The sequence below is a fragment of the Panthera uncia genome, chromosome F2, assembly GCF_023721935.1.
Source record: "Panthera uncia isolate 11264 chromosome F2, Puncia_PCG_1.0, whole genome shotgun sequence".
NCBI classification, from domain to species: Eukaryota; Metazoa; Chordata; class Mammalia; order Carnivora; family Felidae; genus Panthera; species Panthera uncia.
In genome coordinates, this window is record NC_064812.1 from 11917270 (window position 1) to 11938644 (window position 21375).

At 38.5% G+C, this 21375-nt stretch overlaps 1 long non-coding RNA gene across 3 annotated transcripts in view; it reads left to right on the forward strand.

Annotated features, from left to right (window-relative positions):
• Positions 1 to 21375, forward strand: part of LOC125924405 (uncharacterized) — a 276429-nt gene that overhangs the window by 238514 nt on the left and 16540 nt on the right. For 2 of the 3 annotated variants that reach the window (XR_007458391.1, XR_007458392.1), the window contains exons 3-4: positions 10408 to 10524; positions 19301 to 19377. This is a non-coding gene — a long non-coding RNA (uncharacterized LOC125924405). The remainder of the gene's footprint in view (positions 1 to 10407; positions 10525 to 19300; positions 19378 to 21375) is intronic. The other variant, XR_007458394.1, reaches the window with a different exon arrangement.

Below are 21375 nucleotides of genomic sequence, written 5' to 3' on the forward strand. Positions count from 1 at the left end.
ACGAATTGTTAGTGCTGTGGGGCAGGATGGCTGAGAGGGAACTGGGAACTAGTCTCATTGCTACACCTGCCAGGCATCCTCTGACTTCCCAGCTAGATAACACGGAGATGATTTCAACAAGCTCTGAGGTTTTATCTAAAGGATGTGTTAAAAAAAAAAAAAAAAAGATAAAGCTTTGTGAAATGGCCAAATAATTATATTCAGAGTCCCAGAGAAGTATGAATAACCAAAAATCCTGCTTGTGTTCATTTTGGAGTAAATGGAGCAGAAAAACAACCAAATCGACGGGATGATATATTGTTAAACTGGCTAGGCATGCATAGCTTATTTAAACCAATAAAAAATGGTATCGTAACTCCTTCATCTGAACTCCTGCATTATGTTTGCCTTAAAAACCATAAAATCAGTCACCTGTTCTGCGATCGTTTTCACTTTTCTGTGTTCTCTTCTGGGTTAGTCTGTGTGTTCTAGGAGAAGAGCTATCAATGTTAAATTATCCTAGGTCAGAGTTGTGGTCTCTCTCCATCGTTCCGGTAAATTCAAGGTAGAATGGATTTAATACTCAATAGCACAGACTCTGGAGTCTGGCTGCCTAAGTTTGAATCTATCTTCACTATTTTGTAGCCAGGAGTTTGGGGCAATTTCCTTAATAGCTCTGGGTCTCAGTTTCCTAAGATGCAAAATAAGATGTTGTGAGAGTTGTTGTGTGGATGAAATAAGTAAAAATGGTTAAAACGGTGTCTGGCACATAAGCGTTCAAGAAATGTCACCTACCGTGATTCTGTTTCTTATTGCTTAGATGCCCAGGTGATACCCAACTGATGAATTTTCTCATGACCCACCAGTGGTTTCCAGCAAGTACTGGTACAGAAGGAGGGATGTTATGTCAGAGGGACCCAAAGCATGTTTCTTCCCTGAAAGAATAAAAAATGCTTCGTGGTTGGAAAACTGATGGAATCGATGAATGAAAGTGTAAATGAAAACAGGGATGAATTATACAAATTGTTGGCACCACGTTCAAGTTATATTTTCCCCTTTGTTTTCCCTAGTTTAGAACAATGGTTGGCCTAATCTTTAAAAAATTGTCAAATTCTATTGAAAGCTGAATATAAATGTGAAGAGAGACCAGATTCGCTGCTCACCATCAACTGCAACCCATCCCTTTGTGAATTTCATTTTCTTCTCCTGTCCAGCTCAAGGCGCTACTGTGGCTCAGCTTTGTCTCCTTGCTGCTGTGACATCATGCTGTTGCCTTCCTTTTGACCTTCACGCCCTTTCTCTTCCTTTCCACCTTACCAAACGCTACTCATTCTCTGAAGCTCGGTTTAATTCTCACTTTTCCCCAAAGTTGCCCTTCATCTGGCCTTCATTAGAATTTCACAATTACCATAATTACCATAACACTATTTCCATTTTTATTATCTCCCTGATAATTTGTCAATTTCCTGGGAGAGACAGCCACATATCCTATTTTTTTAATGTTTTTATTTATTTGTTGAGAGAGAGAGAGACAGAGTGTGAGTACGGGAGAGACAGAAAGAGAGGAAGACACAGAATCTGAAACAGGCTCCAGGCTCTAAGCTGTCAGCACAGAGCCCGACCTGAGGCTCGAACTTGGGATGGCGAGATCATGACCTAAGCCGAAGACGAACCCTTAACCAACTGAGCCACACAGGCGCCCCATCCTATTTTTCCTCATATATCTTACTTACATTGACAGTGGCTAAAAATTTCTTTTTTTTTTCAAGTTTATTTATTTATTTTGACAGAGAAAATGCATGTGCAATTTGGGGAGGGGCAGGGAAAGAGAGAATCCCAAACAGGTTTTGCACTGTCAGTGTGGAGCCTGATGCGGGGCTTGAACTCACAACCGTTGAGATCATAACCTGTGTTGAGACCAAGAGTCAGACACTTAACTGACTGAGCCACGCAGGTGCCCCATGGCTAAAAATTTCTAAAACATCAATGGGGGCAAATTTTGAAGCAAAACGGTTTTTTCTTTATAAGAGACATCATGTTAAGTATTAAATATAATTTGTCATTTATTTTACTAAAAATATAAAAAATATATTTTCTAACTCCATAGACCACAGTAAATCTTAGATATATCAAATGCTTAAGCAAAAATGATGAAATTATAAAATGTGTAACAAGTACTAAAGTACTAAAGGTAAACATATTTAAGACCTGGTATTGGGCAGAAAAATTGATAATGTAAAGATTGAAAAGAGCATTTCTTTGTATCATACTACTTAGTGGCAAATGGTATATAGTAATATGTATATCAGAAAAAATTATTCTTCATATATAAAGTATACCTACAAGTTAATAAGAAAAAAGTGAGAATAGCAAAAGAAAATTGAGTACTGTTGAGCATCTTTTCATGTGTCTGTTGGCCATTTGTCTGTCTTCTTAGGAAAAATGTCTTTTCAGGTCCTCAGCCCCTTATTTATTTTTTTGTTTCCCCAATATTGAAATAAAATTTTCCTAACATGCGGCAAAGATGCAAGAATTTATAATAAACACCCACATACCCATGACCTAGATTCTACTGTTAACATTATAGTATGCTTGCTTTTTCATGTATCTATTTATCTACCCATTTGCTCCATTATATTTTTGATGCATTTCATAGTCAATTGCAGACATTAATATACTTCCCCTAAATTTCAGCATGTATATAACTAAAGTTCAATATTTATTTACAGATTTTTTTCTCTCGAAATAAAATTTGTGTACAGTGAAATGTACACATTTTAAGTGTATGTTTGTTGAGGTTTTTTAAAATCATTTTTATTTTTCACCATGAAAAGTGTACTCTTTAATCCCCACCTCCCCACCCATCTCCCCTCTGATAACCATCAGTGTGTTCTCCATAGTTAAGAGTCTGTTTCGTGATTGGTCTCTTTTTATTCTTTGCTCATTTGTTTCTTAAATTCCACATAGGAGTGACATCATGATATTTGTCTTTCTCTGACTTATTTTTATTTTGCTTAGCATTATACTTTCTAGATCCATCCATGTTGTTGCAAATGGCAAGATTTCATTCTTTTTTTTTATGGCTAATATTCCATTGTGTGTGTGTGTGTGTGTGTGTGTGTGTGTACCAATATCTTCTTTTTTCATACATCTATTAATGGACACTTGGGCTGCTGCTATAGTTTGGCTATTGTAAATAATGCTGCAGTAAACATATGGGTGCACATATCCCTTTGAATTAGTGTTTTGGTAGTTTAGGGGTAAATACCCAGCAGTGCAATTCCCGGATTGTAGAGTAGTTCTATTTTTAATTTTTTAAGGAAACAGCATACTGTTTTCCACAATGGCTGCACCAGTTTGCATTCCTACCAACAGTGCATGAGGGTTCCTTTTTCTCCACATTCTCACCAATGCTTGTTGTTTATCGAGTTTTTGATTTTAGCCATTATTACAGGTATGATATGATAGCTCATTGTGGTTTTGATTTGCATTTCCCTGATGATGAGTGATGTTGAGTATCTTTTCATGTGTCTGCTGGTCATCTGGATATCTTTGGAGAAATGTTTGATCATGTCTGCTGCCCATTTTTAAATTAGATTATTTGTGTGGTTTTTTTTTTTTTTTTTTTTTTTCGTGTTTTGTGATATAACATCTTTCTTTATGTAGTTTGGATACCATCCCTTTATCAGGTATGTCATTTGCAAACATCTTCTCCCATGCAGTAGGTTGCCTTTTAAGTTTTGTTTGTTGTTTCCTTCGCTGTGAAGAACCTTTTTATTTTGAGGTAGTCTCAAAGTTTACCTTTGCTTTTACCTCCCTTGCCTCGGGAGACATATCTGGAAAAACGTTGCTATGGCCAATGTCAGAGAGATTACTGCCTCTGCTCTATTACAGGAATTTTATGATTTCAGGTCTAACATATAGGTCTTTAATCCATTTTTTTAATGTTCATTTATTTTGAAAGAGAGAGAGACAGCGAGGGAGAGCATGAGTGGGGCAGGGGCAGAGAGTGACGAAGACACAGAATCTGAAGCAGAGGCTCCAGGCTCTGAGCCATTAGCATAGAGCTTGCAATGGGTTTCAAACCCACGAGTCCTGATATCATGACCTGAGCTGAAGTTGGACGCTTAACAGACTGACCACATAGGTGCCCCGTCTTGAAAGCATTTTAAATTATTTTTGTGCATGGTGAAAGAAAGTGGTCTAGTTTCATTCTTTTGCATGTAGCTGTCCAGTTTTCCCAACACCATTTGTTGAAGAGACTATCTTTTTCCCATTGCATATTCTTTCCTATTTTGTCAAAGATTAATTGACCATATAATTGAGGGTTTTTCTGGATTTTCTGTTCTACTCCCTTATGTGTCTATTTTTATGTCAGTACCATACTGTTTTAATTACTACCACTTTGTAATACAGTTTGAAATCTGGAATTGTGATACCTCCCGTTTTTCTATTTTTAAGATTGCTTTGGCTATTCGTGGTCTTTTGTGGTTCCATACATATTTTAGGATTATTTATTCTAGTTCTGTGAAAAATGCTGTTGGCATTTTGATAGGGACTGCATTAAATGTGTAGATTGCTTTGAGTAGTATAGACATTTTAACAATATTTGTTCTGCCAACCCATGAACATGTAATGTCTTTCTTTCTTTCATCAATGTTTTATAGTTTTCAGAGTACAGGACTCTCACCTTTTTGGTTCAGTTTATTCCTAGATATTTTTTTGGTGCAGTTGTGAATGGGGTTGTTTTCTTAGTTTTACTTTCTGCTGTTTCATTATCGATGTATAGGAATACGGCAGATTTCTGCATATTGGTTTTGTACCCTGCATCTTTACTGAATTCATTTATCAGTTCTAAGAGTTTTGTTGAGGGAGTCTTTAGGGTATCCTACATGTAGTATCATGTTACCTGCAAAGAGTGAGAGTTTCCTTCATTCTTACCAATTTGGATGCTTTTTATTTCTTTATGTTGTCTGACTGCTGTGGCTAGGACTTCTGGTATTACGTTGAATAAAAGTGGTGAGAGTAGACATCCTTGTCTTATTCTTGACCTTAGGAGAAAAGCTCTCAGTTTTTCCCCATTGAGTATGATGTTGGCTGTGGGTTTTTCATGAGACCTTTATTATGTTGAGATATGTTTCCTCTAGACGTACTTTCCAGAGGGTTTGTATTATGAATGGTTGTTGTACTTTGTCAAATGCTTTTTCTACATCTTTTGAAATATTCACATGGTTTTTTTTTTCGTTTCTCCTATCCATGTGACATATTATGTTCATTGTTTTATGAATATTAAACAACACTTGCATCCCAGGAATAAATCCCACTTGATTGTGAATGATTTTGAAAAATATATTGTTGGATTTGGCTTACTAATATTTTTTGAGGATTTTGGCATTTGTATTCATGAGAGATATTGGCCTGTAGCTCTTGCAGTTTAGTTTAGTTTTTTTGTTGTTTTTTTTTTTTCTGGTGTTCTTTATCTGCTTTTGGTATCAGGGTGATACTGGCTTTATACAATGAATTTGGAAGTTTTCCTTCCTTTTGGATATTTGGAAATAGTTTGAGAAGAACGGATATTAACTCTTCTTTAAATGTTTGGTGGAATTTGCCTGTGAAGCCCTCTGGTGCTGGACTTGTTTGTTGTGAGTTTTTTGATTTCTGATCAGTTTCATTGCTGGTTATTTGGTCTATTCAGATTTTCTATTTCTTCCTGTTTTTGTTTTGTTAGGTTATGTATTTCTAAGAATTTATCCATTTCTTCTAAGCTGTCCAATATTTTGGTATACAGGTTTATCATAGTATTATGTTGTGATTGTATTTCTGTGGTGTTGTTGGTTGTCATTTCTCCTCTTTTATTAGTAATTTTGTGTATTAGGATCCTCTCTCCCTCTCTCTCTCTCTCTCTCTCCCTCCCTCTCTCTCTCTCTCTCCCTCTCTCTCTCTCTCTCTCTCTCTCTTTATGAGTCTTGCTGGAGATTTATCAATTTTGTTGAGCTTTTCAAAGAACCAGCTCCTGGTTTCACTGATCTGTTCTATTGTTTTTTTAGTTTCTATATCACTTATTTCTGTTCTAATCTTCATTCTTTCCTTCCTCTTGCTGAGTTTGGATTTTATTCTTCTTTTTCTAGCTCTTTAGGTGTAAGATTATTTATTTGACATTTTACCTGCTTCTTGAAATAGGCCTTTGTTGCTACAAACCTCCCTCCTAGAACCACTTTTACTGCATCCTAGAAATTTTGGACTGTTGTGTTTTCATTTTCATTTGTTTTCATGTAATTTTTGATTTCTTCTTTGATTTCTTGGTTGGCCCATTCATTGTTTAATATCATGTTGTTTAACTCCCATGTATTTGTGCTCTTTCCAGGTTTTTTGTTGTGGTTGATTTCTAGTTTCATAGCATTCTGGCCAGAAAAGATGTATCCTAGTGTTTTCTATATATAGTATCAGGTAATCCGCGTATAGTGACAGTCTTACTTATTATCAATTTGGATACCTTTTCTTTTTTTCTGTATGATTGCTGTGGCTAGGACTTCCAGCATTATGTTGAATAAAAGTGGCAAGAATGGACATCCTTGTCTTTTCCTGTTCTAGAAGAAAAGCTTTCAATTTTTCACTATTGAGGATGATGTTAGCTGTGGGATTGTCATAAATGGCCTTTATTATGTTGAGGTGTATTCCCTCTAAACCCACTTTGTTGACAGTTTTTATCATAAGTGGATGTTCTATTTTGTCAATTTTTTTTCTGCGTCTATTGAGATAATCATATGGTGTTTATTCTTCCTCTTGTTAATTTGTCACATTTATTTGTGAATATTGAACCACCTTGTATCCCTGGAATAATTCCCACTCTTAATATATTTTTGATTTCACTTTGCTAATATTTTCTTGATGATTCTTGCACTGTGTTCATCAGGAGTATGGCCTATAGTGGGTTGTTTTTTGTATTCTTTGTCTAGTTTTGGTATCAGAGTTATGCTGGTATTGTAGAATGATGTGGAAGCTTTCCTTCCTTTTCTATTTCTTGAATGGCTTGAGCAGAATAGGTATTAACTCTTTTTTAGACATTTCTTAGAATGCACCTGTGAATCCATCCGGTCTTGTACTTCTGTTTGTTTGGAGTTGTTTTTTTTTCCTTTAGTGTTTATTTATTTTTGAGAGAGACAGAGACAGAGACAGACAGGGAGTGAGCGGGGGAAGGGCAGAGAAAGAGGGAGACACAGAATCAGAAGCAGTCTCCAGGGTCTGAGGTGTCAGCACAGAGCCCAATGTGGGACTCAAACTCACGGACCTTAGATCATGACCTGAGCCAAAGTCAGATGCTTAATCTACTGAGCCACCCAGGTGCCCCTTGGAGTTTTTTGATTACTTATTCAATTTCCTTCGTAGTAAGTAGTTTGTTCAGATTTCTATTTCTTCCTTGTTCGGTTTTAGAATATTATAGGTTTCCAGGAATTGATTCATTTCTTCTAGGTTGCCCAATTTGTTGGCACATAACTTTTTGTAGAATATAATCCTTTGTATTTCTGTGGTGTCAGTTTTACTTCTCTTTATTTTTGATTTGAGCCCTCTCTTTATCTTGATGAGTCTGGCTAAAGGTTTATCAATTTTGTTGATATTTTGAAAGAACTAGCTCTTGGCTTTATACTATAACATTTGACATTTTAATTATTATGTCTCTTGGTGTGGACCTCCTTGAGTTCTTCTTGTCTGGGGTTCTCTGGACTTCTTAGACCTGGATGTCTGTTTCCTTCTCCGTATTAGGGATGTTTTCATCTATTTCTTCAAGTAACTTTCCTTCCCCTTTCTCTCTAGCTTTTACTTCTGAAACCCCAGTAATGCAAATACCTGATATTGTCCCAGAGATCCCTTAATCATTATTTTTAAAAATTCTTTTTTCCTTTTTGGTGTTCAGTTTGGGTGCTTTCCAATAGCCTGTGTTCAGATCACTGATACGTTCTTCTGCATCCTCTAATCTTCTAGTGCGGATTTGACTTCACTGACTGTATTCTTCAGTTCTGATTGGTCCTTTTTTATATTTTCTCTCTCTTTGTTGAAGTTCTCATGGAGTTCAGTCTTCTGCCTGAGCATCATTATGACCATTACTTGTAACTCTTTATCAGGTAGATTGCTTTTCTCCATTTTGTTTAGTTCTTTTTCTGGAGTTTTGTCTTGTTTTTCATTTGGAGTAAATGCTTTCTCCTTATTTTGTTTGACTTTCTGTGTTTCTACGAATTCGATAGAAAAGCTACTTCTCCTAGCTTTGTGGGAATGGCCTTGTGTGTGAACATCCCCTGTATAGACCGTGTACCTGGTGGCTTTGGCTGGCTGGGGCCGTAGCAAGCATGGGCTGGGGGTCCCGGGGTATTCCATGTAGGGGGCTCCCCAGGGGATGGCAGGAACTGAAGCAGGCTAAGACCTGGTGGTCACCAGAGTTCTCCACACACGGGGAACCCTAGCAGGATAGAGCTGAGGTGGGCACAGGCTAGGAGATCTCAGGGCACTCCACACAGAGTGCGCCCTGGTGAGTCATCTGCACTTGAAGCAGTAGTGGGCCGCTTTGTACCTGTGTCACCTTAGCAAGACAGAGCTGTAATAGGTGCTATCTGTGGGTGTCCTGGAGCTGCCTTGTGATGGCTGGAAAGAGCAAATTTTGTTTTAAAATTATGGACTTGAATTATGGCTTCACTTCTCAGCTGTCTCACTTGGGCACAGTTTCCAGAGTCCCTTGGAGTCTTAATTTTCTGATTAGTAACAAAGGTTTCTAATATGTACCTTTTAGGTTTGCTGTGAGGTTGAATAAGCTAATTAGAGAATCTGGTAAGGTTTCCAGTGCTCAAGAAATGATCATCACTCCATAAAATGAAACCTTTAGAGACAAGAGCCAGTTAGCTTGACATTGAGAAACTGTGTAGTCAATGTAAAGGTAGACCCACGTGTTACTATAACTTGAACAGAAGACTCTTCTATGGAAGTGTGAATCCACATGCTATGTGCATGGTGGGTGCTTGAAGTTAGCTTCTTTGTCTACGGAAGGTGGGCCTATAATTTCCAGAGGCGGTGCTGCCTCTCTGATTCCTTGCTACCCTCTCACCCTTGCATGAGCATCTTTGGCCAATCTTCCGCTTGATGCTTTTGCTTCATTATTTACAACATTGGGCTACCCCTGGGCTAGGGGTAAGGCTAATGTCAGCTCCTAGTTTTGCACAAACAGTTCTGCTGACAGAGGGCAGAAGGAAGAAAACAGACACAGGGAGGAGAAGCTTCGATGACTGCTTGCCAAATCCCTGCTCGTGAACTTTCTCAGTGAAGAAAAGCTCTCTAAAGCCACACTCACATTTTGTTTCTTTTTCAAAATTGAGTCTGACCCTTATTCTTTATCACATTACCCTCTCTGAACAATCTCCAAATACTCGGAGCCACTCACGGCTTTGCCGTATCTAACATACATGCCCTAATCCCCTCCTTTCTGGGGAGTTTTTCTTAGATGTGCATGATGAATGTGGAGAGATTTGCTAGCAGGTGAGGCAAGGATCATCCCCAGGCTCTGTGGGGGACGGTGTGGCAAACAAAGGCAGTGGACCTAGGATTCACTGCCCTGCTTGTGAGGATGGGGAACAGGGCCAACAGGGGCCATTCAACACAGTATTCCCAGCATGTGGCCTAGAGAAGGTGTTCAGAAAATATTTGCCAGTCTAAAGGTGAGCCTTGCCTGGGAAACCTGTTAGTCTGTCTGCTTATTGTCAATAATCTAACAAGATGCTATGCCCTCAAAGAGTTTGTAAGTCTCATCCCTCCACCCCAGTCAAGTAATATCTTTGGTAGGGTTCCTAGACCCTTCCTTGAATACCCCCAGGGCAGCCCCACAGAAATCAACAGGAGATGGGAGACTAATTTTGGATACAGACTGAGCTGGGTTCAAGCTGTCCAAAAAATCAGTTTAATAATATAAAATACTAGGGATATGGGAGGCCAAGAAAGGACTACCAATTCTCGGGGTCTCCTAGCAGCTCTATTGCAGCCTCTTTGGGGAAGCCACCCCTTTGTCTTGGTCACCCCTTCGTGGCACGGTGCTCAGGTTAAGTCGGTTCTGTTGGGAGAGGAATGACTGAACATAAGTTAACGTAAATTGAACACGGTTTAACACACACACATGCGTGCATTCCTTCATTCCCTTTACCTATTTTGCCCCCACTCCCCATGTCCCCGATACAGGCTCCCTTTCTACAGACGTCTATCCCTTTGCCCCTGTTGCTAACTTAGATTTCCCTGTAATTTACTCATTCTGGGCCTGGCCCAGAGCAAGTGTTCTAATGAACAAGTTTCTGGCTCAGGGGCCTAAGCACAAAATGTTGGTGGGTGATATGATTGTTCCTGGGACACACGTAGGTACTCAGTTGTCTTTACCACCCATGTTTATTTTCTTCCCAGAGCTTGAAGGAGGATCCAGCCTGCTTCTCACACCACTGAAGTTCCCTCTTCATCACCTTGGCTTTGCACTTCCCGGAATGGAACTGCTTGTTAACTCTCTGAACTAGCCCAAAGCAGGTAATATTCAAAGCAGTTCAATCCAAAGAGCTATTTTTACAAGTCTGCTGGGAGATAACATAGGGGATAAAGCAGATTCCAGAAATACTACTGATAAGACCCAGCTTTGGGGAGAGGAGAAGGGAGAGGCTGAGGGATGGATATGGGACTCCAGTGGTCCCCATCCTTCCTCCTTTTTTTTTAAATTTTAACTTTAATTTATTTTTTTATTTTAGAGACCGCATGAGCAGGGGAGAGGGGCAGAGGAGAGGAGAGGGAGAGAGTGAGAAAGAGAGACAGAGAGAGAGAGAGAAAATCTTAAACAGACCCCATGCTTAGTGTGGAGACATGGGCTCAATCCCACCACCCTGGGATCATAACCTGAGCCGAAATCAAGCATTGGATGCTCAACCGAGTGAGCCACCCAGGTGTCCTCCCCCGCCTTCTTCCTTCTATGCAGTTTCATTCCTAAAGCAAAACAATCCCTGGGGACTTGGAGGTGGGGTGGCGACGGGGGCTAATTCTAGGAGGTGGAATAGGGAGAGAAACATGAACAGCCGCAGCCAGCAATCTGTGCAAATGTCAATAGGAAGAGAGAGAAGCCTTGATCACACTTCCACAATGTTCAGGTTAAGTCCAGTCCTGCTGGGAGAGTAATAATAACCATGACAACAGTAACAGTTAACGTACCGAACCACTGTAAACATTGTTTAGTTTAATACACACATGGACGCACATACACAAAGGAAACACTATTCTTACTCTGTTTACTAGTAAGGAACCTGGAACTAGGAGCAGTTAAGGAAGTTGTCTGAGATTCTGCAGTTGGGAAGTGGTAGCATCTCATGTGAACCTAAGTAGTCTGGCTCCAGAGATTCTCTTCCACCCTTACAACCTATATTCCAGGACTCTTGCTTCAGGTTTTTCAAAAAATGTATGCACATACAAATATGCACACTTAAAACATAAACTCTTTTTATTATTAAAAAGGAGTCACACACATCCCTCATTTAATATTTTGGGAACAATGGTGGGGACTGAGTTATTCTATGTCCCTGCCAGTTACTTTATAACAAATTTATTGAGATCTATTTCATTTTCCATAAAACTTAACCTTTTAAAGGATGTATCTCAGTGCTTTTTGGTATATTCACAGGGTTGTGCAACAATCCCTACCTAATTTTGGAACATTTTCATCCTTCAGGAACAATCCCATTACCATTAGCAATCATTCCCATTGCCTCTTTTCCCCAGAATCTGGTAACCACTAATCTACTTCCTGTCTCTACTGAAATGCCTATTCTGGGCACGTCATATAAATGGGCTCATAGAACATGTGGCCTTTTGTAACTTGTTTCTTTCACTTAGCATGTTTTCAAGGTTCATCCAAGTGGTGGCAGGTGTCAGTACTTACTATGTTTGATTATTATTCCATTGTATGGATAGAACATAATTTGTTCATCAATTCATCTACCGTTTCACTTGTTTCTACCTTTTGGCTATCATGAAGAATGCTATAGTGAACATTCATTTGCAAGTTTATGCAGACACTACGTTTTCATTTTGGGGTGTTTGCCTAGGAGTAGAATTGCTGGATTACATGGTAACTCTATGTTTCACTTTGTGAGGAACTGGCAGTCTGCTTTCCCAGCGCTGTCAGTGCAGAGCCCGATGAGGGACTCGAACTCACGAACCGTGAGATCATGACTTGAGCCAAAATCAAGAGTCAGATGCTCAACCAACTGAGCCACCCAGGCACCCCATAAATAACGTTCCAATAAACATGGGGGTGCATATATCATTTTCAATTCGTGTTTTCATTTTCTTTGGATAAATACCCAGTGGTGGAATTTACTGGATCATGGGGTCTTTCTATTTTTAATTTTTTGTGGAACCTCCATACTGTTTTCCACAGTGGGGGTACCAATTTACATTTTTATGAACAGTGTTTGAGGGTTCCCTTTCTTCCAAATCTTTGACAACACTTATTTCTTGTTTTGATAATAGCCACTCTGATTAGAGTAAGGTGATATCTTATTATGGTTTTGATTTGCATTTCCCTAATGGTCAGTGATGTTGAGCATCTTTTCATGTGTCTACTTGCCATCTGTAGGACTTCTTTGGAAAAATGTCTAATTGGGTTCTCTGCTCATTTTTTAGATCAGTTTTTTTGTGCATTGTTATATGTACTATATTTTGACTATTCGTCTCTTACCAGATATATCATTTGAAAATATATTCTCCCATTCTCCCTGACTTGTTGATGGTTTCCTTTGCAAAAACTTTTCATTTTGGTGCAGTCCCAACAGTTTATTTCTGCTTTTATTTTTCTTGCCTGAGAAGACATAGCCATAAGTATATTGCTAAGGCAAATTTCCAAGAGATTACTGCCTGTGTTTTCTTTTAGGGATTTTATAGTTTCAAGTTTCACAGTTAGGTCTTTAATACATTTTTACTTTATTTTTGTGCATGGTATAAAAGTGGTCCAGTTTTCCCAATGCCATTATTTGAAAAGACAGTCTTTTCCTCATTGTATATTCTTGCCTCCTTTGTTGAATATTAATTGACCATATAAGCATGGTTTTATTTCTGGTGTCTCCATCCTGTTCTATTAGTCTGTGTTTATTCTGTGCCAGTACCATACTGTTTTCATTAATAGCTTTATAGTATATATAGTAATAGCTTTATAGTATATAGTGTTGTATATATATAGTATGTATACTATAGTATAGTATAGCTTTATAGAAACCTGGGATTGTGATGCCTCCAGCTTTGTTCTTCTTAAGATTGATTTGGCTATTTGAGATATTTTGTGGTTCCATGGAAGTTTTAGGATTATTTGTTCTAGTTCTGTGGAAAATGCTATTGGTATTTTGATAGGGATTGCATTGAAAATGTAAACTGTTGGGGCACCTGGGTGGCTCAGTCAGTGAAGCGTCTGACTTCATCTCAGATCATGATCTCATGGTTTGCATGTTTGAGCCCCACATCAGGTTCTCTGCTATCAGCACAGAGCCCACTCTGTCCCCCTCTCTCTCTGCCCCACCCCCTGCTTGCACCCTCTCTCTCAAACTAAAAAAATGTAAATTACTTTGGGTAAGGATAGACATTTTAAGGATAATAATCCTTCCAATTCATGAACATGGTATACCTTTCCATTTGTTTGTGTCATCTTCAATTTCACTTCAGAGTATAGGTCTTCCACCTCCTTGGTTAAATTTATTCCTAAATACTTTATTCTCTTTGGTGCAATTGTAAATAAGATTATTTAAAAATTTCTCTTTCTGGTAGTTATTAGTGTATTGAAATGGAACAGATATCTGTATATTAATTTTGTGTCCTGCAACCTTACTGAATTCATTTCTTCGTTCTAGTAGTTTTTTGGTGGAGTCTTTAGGGTTTTGTGTATATAGTAACAGGTCATATGCAAATAGTGTCAGTTTTACTTATCAATTTGGATGCCTTTTCTTTTTCCTGTATGACTGCTGTGGCTAGGCGCTTCCTGTACTATGTTATATAAACGTGGCAAGAGTAAATATCCTGGTCTTTTCCTGATTTTAGAAGAAAAGCTTTCAGTTTTTCACCACTGAGGATGATGTTAGCTGTGGGTTTTCGATATATGGCCTTTATTATGTTGAGGTGTATTTCCTCTAAGCTCATTTTAGAGGCATTTTTATCATGAATGGATGTTGTATTTTGTCAAATGCGTTTTCTGCATTTGAGATCATCATGTGGTGTTCATTCTTCCTTTTGGTAATTTGTTACATTGATTTGTGAATATTGAATCACGTGCATCCCTGAAATAAGTCCTACTTGATTGTGCTAAATGATCCTTTTAATATATTGTTGACTTCTGTTTGTTAATATTTTGTTGAGGGTTTTTACATCTATGTTCATCAGGGATATTGGTCTATAGCAGGTTTTTTTTTTTTTTTTTTTTTTTTTTTGGTAGTGTGTTTGGTTTTGGTATAAAGGTAATGCTGGTGTTGTAGAATGAATTTGGAAGCTTTCTATCCTCTATTTTTGGAATCATTTAAGAATAGGTATTAACTGTGTTTTAAATGTTACAATGCACCTGTGAATTCATCCAGTCCTGGACTTTTGTTTGTTGGGGTGGGGGGGGTTTGATTACTGATTCAGTTTCAGAAGATTGTATGTTTCCAGGAATTTACCCATTTCCTCTAGGTTGTTCCATTTGTTGGGATATAATTTTTCAATCAATTCTTTAATAAATTTTTTATTTCTGTGTTGCCTGTTATTTCTTTCATTTTTTAAAATAAAAAGAAATATTTAAATTCAACTTAGTTAACATACAGTGTAGGATTTGGTTTCAGGAATAGAACCCAGTGATTCATCACTTGCATATAACACCCAGTGCTCATCCTAACAAGCACCCTCCTTAATGCCCATCACCCATTTAGCCCATTCCCCCACACAACACCCCACCAGCAACCCTTGTTTGTTCTGTGTATTTAAGAGATCATGGTTTGTCTTCCTCTGTTTTTATCTTATTTTTCCTTCCCTTCCCCTATGATCATCTGTTGTGTTTCTTAAATTCCACATATGAGTGAAAACGTATTTGTCTTTCTCTGACTTGTTTCACTAAGCATAATACACTCTAGTTCCATCCATGTTGTTGCAAATGGCAAGATGTCATTCTTTTTGACTGCCAAGTAGTAGTCCATTGTGTGTATATAAATACCACATCGTCTTTATCCAATCATCAATCAGTGGACATTTGGGCTCTTTCCATTATTTGGCTATTGTTGATAATGCTGCTATAAACCTTGGGGTGCATGTGCCTCTTCGAAGCAGCATTGGTATCCTTTGGATAAATACCTAGTAGTGCAATTGCTAAGCTGTAGCGTAGTTCCATTTCTTTAATTTTTTGAGGAAACTCCAGAGTGGCTGCATCAGTTTGCATTCCCTCCAACAGTGCAAACGGCTCCTTTGCCAACATCTTTCTCGGAATCCTTGCCAGCATCTGTTGTTTCCTGAGTTGTTAATGTTAGCCATTCTGACACATGTGAAGTGGTATCTTATTGTGGTTTTGATTTGTACTTCTCTCATGATGAGTGATGTTGAGCATCTTTTCATGTGCCTGTTAGCCATCTGGTTGTCTTCATTGGAAAAGTGTCTATTCATGTCTTCTGGCCATTTCTTCGCCGGATTATTTGTTTTTTGTGTATTGAATTTAATAAGTTCTTTATAGATTTTGGATACTTTCCCTTTATCAGGTATTTGCAAATATCTTCTTCCATTCTGTAGGTTGCCTTTTAGCTTTGCTGATTTGTTTTGTTTGCTGTGCATAAGTTTATTATCTTGATGAGGTCCCAATAGCTCATTTCTGCTTTTATTTCCTTTGCCTCTGGAGACATGTGGAGTAAGAGGTTGGTGACTTTTTCTTCTCTAGGATTTTGATGGTTTCCTTTCTCACAGTTAAGTCTTACAACATACAGAAAATAAATTCAAAACAAAGCAAGTGGTCCAGTATCATGTTGCTGTCCAGTTTTTCCAGTACCATTCACTGAAGAGACTTTTTTCCATTGGATACTCATTCCCATTTTGTCAAAGATTAGTTGGCCATACATTTTTAGGTCCATTTCTGAGTTTTCTATTTTATTCTGTTGATCTATTTTCTGTTTTTATACAAGTACCATGCTGTTTTGATGATTATAGCTTTGTAATACAGCTTAAAGTCCAGAATTGTGATGCCTCCAGCTTTGGTTTTCTTTTTCAACATTACTTTGGCTATTCCAGGTCTTTAATGGTTCCACACAAATTTTAGGACTGTTTGTTCTAGCTCTGTGAAGAATGCTTGTGTTATTTTGATAGGGATTGCACTGAATGTGTAGATCGCTTTGGGTAGTATTGACATTTTACCAATATTTGTTCTTCCAATCCACGAGCATAGAATGTTTTCCCATTTCTTTGTGTCTTCTTCAATTTCTTTTATAAGATTTCTATAGTTTTCACCACACAGCTATTTTACCTCTTTGGTGAATTCATGTATCAGTTCTGGCAGTTTTTTGATGGAGTCTTTTGGGTTTTCCATGTAGAGTATCATGTCGCCTGTGAAGAGTGAACATTTGACTTCTTCTTTGCCAATTTGCCTTTTATTTCTTCCTGTGGTCTGACTGCTGAGGCTAGGATTTCCAGTACTATGTTGAATAACAGTGGTGAGAGTGGACATCCCCATTGTTTTCCTGACCTTAGGGGAAAAGATCTCAGTGTTTCCCCATTGAGATGAAATTAGCTGTGGGCCTTTCATATATGGCTTTTTATGATGTTGGGGCATGTTCCTTCTATTCCCTATTACTTTTATTCCTTTTATTTTCTATTCTCAATTTCATTTATTTTTATTCTGATCTTTTTATTAACTGTGGGATTTTTTTCCCCTCATTCCTTCAGGAGTTTGATTAGATGGAGATTTTCTTGTTTCTTGAGGTAGGTCTGTAGGTGATTAATCTACTACCTTTACTATAGGCTTGCTTTTACTAATGAAATTTCTCTTTTATATTTTTCTTACCCCCAGTTATGGCCTTTTCATTCCACTTAAAGAATTCTCTAACATTTTTTGTAAATCTTTGCCCATTTTTGAAATGATTCTCAGAGAGGAAAGAAAATGCAAATGTAAAGTCCTTTACATATTCTGGATACAAGTGCTTTAGTAGATAGGATTTCCAAGAATATTTTCCCATTTGGTGGGCTGTAGTTTTATTTTCTGGATGTTTAAATATATATATATTTACTTTCAGTGGAGTCTTTTCCCTCCCATTGCTGGTGCTTTTGGTGTCATGTAGAAGAAACCATTGCCTAACCCAAGGTCATGAGGTTCTTCCAAGAGTTTACAGTTTTCATCATTTAAATGTAGGCCTGGTATCCATGTAAGTTAATTTTTGTGTATGGGGTGAAGTGAAGGTAGGTCTAGCGCTATTCTTTTGCATGAAGATATCCAGTTGTCCCAGCACCATGTTGAAAATCCACCGGTTAATTTTTTAATCATAGCACATTTATTATTTTATAACCATGGTACTTAGCCTGAGTATATTTTTATTTTTTTCACTTAATCTTCCCTCAACGAAAGCCAGAACTTTTCAGTTTTATTTACCACTGTATTCACTGTGCCAAGGAGAGTGCCAGGCATCCTTATACAGTCAATAAACCTTTAATATCTGAGCTTTTACATTATGTGGAGTTGCTAATATGCATTCTTTCCCAGGTGCCTCTTGGGTCTCCTACACTGTGACTCGTCACCGATTGGCATCTCAGAAGGCAGCTGTTAGAAAGTAAAAGGCTCAGGGAGCTTGGGTGGCTCAGTCAGTTAAGCATCCAACTTCGGTTCAGGTCATGATCTTGAGGTTTGTGGGTTCAAGCCCCACATTAGGCTCTGTGCTGACAATTCAGAGACTTCTTCGGATTCTGTGTCTCCCTTTCTCTCTCTCTGCCCCTCCCCTGCTTGTGCTCTGTCTCTCAAAAATAAACGTTAAAAAATTATTTTAAAACGCAGAAGGTTCTGCATTATCAGATGCTAAGATTTCCTCATATAGGAGCCCACACTTAATCTTCTGCTAACTATACTCATCTGTCACTTCTTAAAAACAGCAACAAAGTTAAGATGTGTACAGCATGTTGACTACAATTAATACTAATGTATTTTATGTTTGCAAGTTGCTAAGAGTGAATCTTAAAAGTTCTCATCACAAGAAAAATTTGTACTTTGTAAGGTGACAGATGTTAACTGGACTTCTTATCATCTGCAATGTATAAAATATGGAGTCATGTTATGCACCTGAAAAATATAAGATTACATGTGAAATATCAATTAAAAATAGATTAATTCTAAAATAAGCAACAAAGATGTTTTCCACCACATTTAGAACAAAAAGAATGAGTATAGGAATTCCAGGGGGAAAGTGGAATAAAAATATACATTAATAGGTTCATGTTCTTTTGAGGTTTTAAACCAGGGCCTGTATTTTTGGGTTGTCTCAAGAATGCCAGTAGCATTTTTGTTGAGGAATATTAGTGCAGCAAAAAAGCACGTTAACCAAATTTTAGGTCTTGGATCTTTTGCAATTATGACTTGGCCAATGTTGCCTTTATTTCCTCATCTGACAAACGGGACAAAAATGGTCTCTGAATAGGATAGTTTTAAAAGTGAAGATATTGTCTTAGTCTGCTCATGCTGCTATAATACCATGAACGGTATAAAGAATAGAAATTTCTCAAAGTTCGGGAGGGTGGCCACTCCACAATCCAGGTGCCAGCAGATTTGGTGTCTGGCTGATTCACAGGTGATGCCCTCTCTGTGGGTCCTCAAGGGGCAGAAAGGGCAAGGGAGCTCTCCAGTGTCTCTTTCAAAAAAGTACAAATCCCATTCATGAGAGCTCTACCGTCATGACCTAATTAGCTCCCAAAGGCCTCACCTCCTCATGCCACCACGTTGGATATTAAGTTTTCATGGTCCAGAGTGCTATGACACCATGGAACCCCGTGTTGGATATCAGCTTTTCAGCTTATGGACTGGGGGGGGGGGCACAAAAATTCAATCGATAGCAGATAACATATACTACAAAATCCTACCGTCAATAAGATATAAATATTTGCTACTTTCTCTAGTTATTCTCAGAACTGAGAGCAGTGAAAAAGAGAATTAGAAATGAGAATGAAAAGTCTTTTGCAAATGACTATGGTTTTATACGTTGATGATCAGTTCGTTTCTCTGCTGTACAAAGAATTCTATTGGTCATAACAGTTTTCTAAATTGCTCTTTATTTTGTATTTTCCCCTATAGCCAGGCACCAGACAGAGACATCTCTGATAACTTGCTCAGCTTTTAACAGTGGATTGAGTTCAAATCTCTTTGTACAGGTAATGGACTTCTAAATTCTTTGCATGTGTAAGCATTAGTATAGTGTATTGGGAACAAACCTGAATTTGAATCCTGTATTTTCTACTTACTAGCTGTGTTACCTCTAACAAGTTACTTTGTCAGTGATAAGTGCCTTTTCAGTTGAATGTGGGTGAATCACAACATTTAAGGAAACACTTAAAGAATCAGAACCTGAAAAAGGATGGGACCAGCATAGCTCCAGGAATCTGTTAAGAGCTACCAAACTTTGTTTTTTCAAGGCTCCAACACAGGCATCGTCAGTTCTCTTTCTCTAGCTCCGTATCACTTAAGATTCAAAGTCTGAGGCCCAGCTTAGATCACTCAATGTCCGCCCAATGTCACTCTGACAATCTCACTAAGATTTCCGCAAATGACAGAGGACGAGGTGACTCTGTGGAGAGAAAACTGCTTGATAGGGCTTGACCGCTAAAAAAGGGACTCAACCAACCCAAGGGGACCTGGCAGAAAGAGGACTGGAATAACACGTAGCTTGACTTTACTCCTTTCTAGCCATTTGTGTCTCACTAGTGCCTCCAACCAGCCAAAGCCAACTGGCAGCTCAATGGCAAGGGAGCCCATTGATACAATTTGTGTGACGTTAGCCTCTTCGATACGATGGCGCCATAGACAAGGGTGGATGCTAGTATATAGAACATCTCTAAAATATTCATCATATTGAATGCTTTCGTCCCTCTTATTTAGAAAAAAGGCCCATGACTTCTCTTATCCCAGATGGAAAAGTTACGCATATAAGCCCCGGTTCAGGAAATTCCTAATAATTTGGAAGTGGCCAAAGACGTGAGTCGGCGGGTTTTCCTCTTCTTCCCTGGTGCAGCCTGCTCTCAGCAAGGCCAGACCCAGCTGTGGGGTACCCCCTCCTTGAGGAGCCTCATGGAGTCTGTGGGTGGTAGTTCCTCCTCTGTGGGTGGTTCTGCGCTCCTGCCAAGGCTGAAGGAATCCACTTCAAAAGATGCCACCACCACCACTGATAAATGGAATCAGAAGGGCACTGTTTCAGCTCAGACTGTTTCTAAGCACTTTCACCAGGCCGCGTTTGAGGGGTATTCCTCTTCTCAGCAGCCTTGGGTAATGATGGGGGTGGGCGTCCCTACCAGGCACCCATTTCTCTGTCAACTACCAACTTATCCCTCAGTGTTAGAAAGGCAGGGGAGAGGAGGGGCTCAGCTGTGGCCTTTATGTTCCCTCTTGTTTCCATGTGCTAAATAAGGTTGGAATACTTTGCAGTTTACTCTACAAGGGTAATCTCTTCATGCATTAAAAATAGACTAAGTTAGACTTACACGTCTCTTCCATACTTTTCAAATGAATTTGATTGCTGGCTTAGGAAAAGAGACGAAAATAGATACTTGTAGAAAAGGAATATTTTGTTTTTGGAAAGGCAGCGTTGAAATGGGGCTCCCAAACCTGGATATGGGGGATCAGCTGACCTTGGTAAAGTCGTTCTCCTCTGTGGGCCTTCATTTCAACATTTGCAGTAAGATTTGTGTAGGTAAGAAAGATTGAAGTATTCACTGTGACCCAATATACCTAGAAGAATGTCCCCTAGTAGATGTGCTGATAAGGAATTATACCTCTAAAAGGTATAATTCACCCCTTTCTCCTGTTCCGCAACCCCTACCGCTGGTAGCCACCAATCCGTTCTCCGTATCTATGATTTACCTTTTGAATATCTTGACTTGTAGATTCCAAACGTTTATGTTTCCATTTTTCTTTATTATGAAAATACTAAGACATGAAAAGGCACAAGGAAAGAAGGATGAGATTGTTTTTATAAAGCACAGTGTTGCTTTTGATCTCTGTGCTGGAAAAGTAGTGTGCAGTAATATAAGGAAAACGTAGGATTTTGGACTTAGGCCCAAATCTCAAAGCTGCCACTGAGGTGCTGGTACTGAGGCCACTCAGCTACAAAAAATAATATTTATAGCCTAAAATGTAAAGGTGCCTTTTATTTAGAA